This window comes from Nanorana parkeri, unplaced genomic scaffold, assembly GCF_000935625.1.
Source record: "Nanorana parkeri isolate BGI_ZX_2015 unplaced genomic scaffold, ASM93562v1 scaffold49, whole genome shotgun sequence".
Lineage (NCBI taxonomy): Eukaryota > Metazoa > Chordata > Amphibia > Anura > Dicroglossidae > Nanorana > Nanorana parkeri.
Genome location: NW_017306317.1, coordinates 1,938,822 through 1,943,539, shown reverse-complemented (window position 1 = coordinate 1,943,539; position 4,718 = coordinate 1,938,822).

Sequence of the window (4,718 nt, the reverse complement as noted above, 5' to 3'; positions counted from 1 at the left end):
AATTATATATATAATTAGTACACACACACAAAAATACACTCCCCAACATTACCTGCCACCCCTGCACCAATAAAATAATACACTCCCCCCCACAACACACCAAACTGTAACTGTGTATCTAGCTTTAGCCCTCACAATATTCTTTACCACTCGTATATGTCAAGAAATACAAGAAATAAAAACTGTTGTAATTTTTCTAAATGTCTATGTTCCATTGCTTCTATTGTAATTTATGTGTACATTTGTGGGTTTCAGAACAAAGAGATCAAAGGCATCCCCAAAGCTTACATCTTTACATTTTTAAAGTAGAACTGCAGACAATTATTTTTGTTTTGGATAGTGTAAGGGTTTTATGTTTTTTGTTTTTTACAATCTGTGTCCTATTGAGGAGATTTTACTTCACTTGCTATCCAACATCCACACCAGGGATGACAACCCAAAATTTGGGATTTTCTTTCACTCTCAATAATGACAGTCACCAGGACAAATGGAGAGAGTGAATCTCCCTAATGAGACATGACACAGAGCAATAAAAACCTGACAGGAGTTCTAATGCCTCTAACACTCTCCACTCTATTCAAAACATTAAAAAAAGGTTTGTATTCAGTTGCACTTTTGTTAGCCAATAAATGTGTCACCTAAACTCCAAACTTTCTGCACACGATGAGAGTTTATCGAAATGACATTTGGTGGAGATGGTGAGATGAGTAACGCAAAGGTGGTGTTTTTAAAACATTTCTTTCTATTTTCTCCTTATTAGTATAATTTAGTGTAATTGCTATACTTGTCAGTCATTATTGTTATCAACGTTTCTTTCCATTTTGCAGCCATCCATGATTTTTCTGTAGCTGCCACACTGTATTTCTATCCATACACCGTAACCCAAGGCCTCATGCACACGAGCTTCCTAGGTTTCACACAGGATAAATTGATCTGAGAAGTAAAAATAAACTTTATACTTCCCCAATTTTATTTCTCTTGCGTTTCCCCGATCTATTCCTCTCATGTGTGTACACTTGTTTAGCTGCACAAAACCAGGATGAATGGTTCCTGGATGCACATATTTCTTGTTGATGTAGACAGAATGCACTTACATGCTGTTGAATGTATAGGTGTGCATTCAGCCATGCTTCCAGATGCATTTAGAAATTTGCTCCAGATGCATTGTGTGCATGGGGTCTAAAGCTACTGTATTGCAGCTATGTCTCACTGGCATGCTGCAGCAAGGCCACATGCCAGATGAAGATAAAGTAATTGCAGTGTGGCTGACTGACCTTTTGAGGCAGGAATGTACCCAGTAATGAAGTGTACCTACAAAATTGTTCACACAATACAGGCTAATTGTACTATCCTATCCTTTTTTAGAATGATCAAAATGATGGAATGTAAGTGCCAACTGAAATGGGTCAATTTGTATCTGACCAAGTAGGCCTTTGCCACAGATGGTAGTTAGCATTTTGCAGAGTTCTTAACTTGAAGCTGAACTCTGGAAAAATTTGAAAAACTGCCCTTGCAGAGGGTAGTTTCCCCACTCCCTACAAGGATTAAATGCACATTTTTCCCTAGGGCAGTATTAAAAAGAAACTTGTACTTTACTTTATACGTTGCTTCCGCAGACCTCCATGCAACTAGTCAACCGAAGCCGCATCTCTTTGGTGTTTCATCTGACGGTGGCACTCTGACATCACATTTAATGCAGAAAGAGTAGTCCTGCTTTGTAAGTGAGGATGCAGAAAGCCTGCCCACAACCTGGAGCATCGGAGGGAAGAGCAGGGCGTTGGCTGCCAGGGATAAGGGAGATGCGGCATAAGGTAAGTAAATGTGCTCTTTATAGGTACAGCTGCACTGTAAGGGTAGTTTTTTTTCCCAAGAGTTCAGTTTTAAGCTGGCCAAACACATTACAATCTAAATTTACAATCCTGTTTAGATTTAACAACCACTACATAGCGTGATGATGTATTTGATTCGATATAAACATGTTAAATCTGCACTTTTGGCTAGAAAATGACCTATACTCTCAAAACATCATTTATTTTCTGAAAGCAGTGGCCCTGTAAAATAAAAAGATGGTAGCTGCAAATTTTTTGTTGCACAATATTCTTAAATGCTGTTTTAATTTTTTGGATCCCAAGGGGGTTTTTCATTGAACTACCATGGCGCAACTGTGTGTCATGTGTTTAGCATGCAGTTGCGGTGGTCCCATTCACCTCTATGGCACTGCCTGTCTAATGTGACATGCTGTATAATTTTTGCCACACCTTGAAGTAAGGTAGTGTAGACAGCACTGTCCAGCCACAATGCTAACATCGTAGCCAGTGGCTGAGGAGCGGTAAAACTGCAGATTAACCGCCTTTTTTTGCCATCCCCCTGCCATCTAGCCTAAGCGAGGCCTAGAATGACTTTTAGTGCACATAAACACAATATAATCCCCATTTCTTTTGTAAAAAAAAATAAAAGCTGTGGTTGTGTCAAATAAATAGATACCAAATATGTCAAACCTCTGAATATGTGCATGCGCCTGTAAAAGGCACCCAAAGTTATCAATAATCTAAATGCTATTGGCTATTGCAATTTGAAATGGCTAATAGCTGGCTAGCTATTACACCAGCCCACTACCTGCTGTATTTACATTCAGCTGCTGTCTGCGGAATCTTGCCACTGGCAACTGTCATTCCCCGGCTGATGCTATTCAAGCGCCATGTGCTTACAATAAAAAAAAAAAAAAAAGAATTAAAAAAAGGTGGGTAATTTCCGGTTTCGGCCTGACAAATTCTGCAGCAGGAGGTGCGTTGCAGTGCCATTAATTTCCATGGCACCCCAAACGTGCATCCCACCCACAGTGTGATTGCCTGCACTGGATTGTACGGTACCACAATGCTGAGCGTTCCAGTGCAGTGCGATTGCAAAAACTTGTGCATGCAGTTTTTTTCTGAAATAGACTTTGTTTGTGACAGTGCAATTGAGTATTTTGTATTAAATTTAAGAATGGTATTTATTTTTATTTTTTTTATCCGATTTAATCGAAAAAATAATCGGCCAACTAATCGATTATGAAGATAAGCATTAGTTGCAGCCCTAGACGAGTGGATTGGCTTATAAAGCAGGGTGATGGGGGCCATACTTGTTTTCTATGAGAAAAGTCAAGTTCTATACTGCATGCCTATAATGTTAGCTGCCTATATTGCTGGATCTACAGATCATTTTGACATGCAATTTTCACTGAAGGTGAACACTGCTTATGCTTTTGCATAATATGCTCATTGTGAATTGCCTAAGCATGTGATGGGCTGTAAAATCATGTGCTCCAAGGGAAGTTATAATATTGTAGCATGCAAGTACTAAAGCTGAACACATTCTTTTACTAAAGTATATATAATCTCTCTTTATTGCAGAAATTCCAGCAAGATGAAATATTTCTGTTAGAGAACAGTAAATGGAAAGAATATCACTTTCTCAACTGAATGTTTCAGATTCAGAATCTGTATATGAAATTTTAAAGCTAAACTCCAGGATTATAAAATATTGTTTTGATACAAGAGCCATGTGTATTCTTACTTCAATCTTGATGTGCTTTGTATGTTTCTTTCAGATCTGTGCAGTAATCTAGGAACTTTACCTCTGTGCAGGAGCTTCCCGTAGTAAAGGCTAGTCACTGCAGCTCTCTCTCTGTGTGCAGGATGACTGGTCTTGTATGCGTCTGTGAAGGTTCTCATTCATCCAGGTCATGGTATATCTGTAAAAAATAAGTCAGGGCAACTGAACGTGCTGTATTTTTCTTGAAGACATTTTACTGGACAGCCGACCAGCTTTCTCAATTCAGAATTTCTCAATTCAGAATTGAGAAAGCTGGTCGGATGTCCAGTGAAACGTCTTCACGAAAAATACAGCAAGTTCAGTTGCCTTGACTTATTTTTTACAGATTTGGTCTTGTATCCGCTCATCCTGTAGTTTTCTGTTGGCAGCAAGTAGTGGGTGGAGCCTGCTGAGGCAGTCCCACAGTTCTGCTCTCTGCACAGGCTATGTGCAGTACAGTGATGTCACTGCTACTTTTTATACGGTAATCCCTGAGTTTGCAAAGGCATTTGGTGCACACAAAGTAGATTTATATCATTTGTGGCAATTAAGGAATAAATTAAAGTTTTTATGCTTGGATTTCAGCTTTAAAGTGACACTAAACTCGGGAGTTAAATCTTAAAAATGCATTCAAGTACCCTAACTATTAACAAAAATGTAGTTTATTCCTGTATCACTCAGTTGTAGTGGCTATTGTACAACGCACACAGGCACCATGCGGGAAGAAAACTAGCCACCCTCCAGAAGGAAGGACAGTGTCGGCACTAATTCAGAGATGATTTAAGAATCTACAGCTGAGTGATACACAAATAAGGTAAATTTTTGTTAACAGTCAAGGTACTTCAATGCATTTTTAAGATTGAACTCTCGAGTTTAGTGCCACTTTAAGTCATATCTTATGATATAATGGAGTTGTTTTACTTGTCCCATCATTTTGAAATGGAAATATACATGCATATAGTGGTGTGCTATACCTATCATACTGCCAACCCTTGTTTTCAGTACTTGGTTTACTATACCAATGTGCCATCCAAATTATTTTATAAATGCTATAAAAACAGAGGGGTTAAGTATTCCACATTGCAACTAATCGCATCCCACTAATTTTGCTAGTGCTGTGAACATCAAAAAAAAAAGGTTTTTGT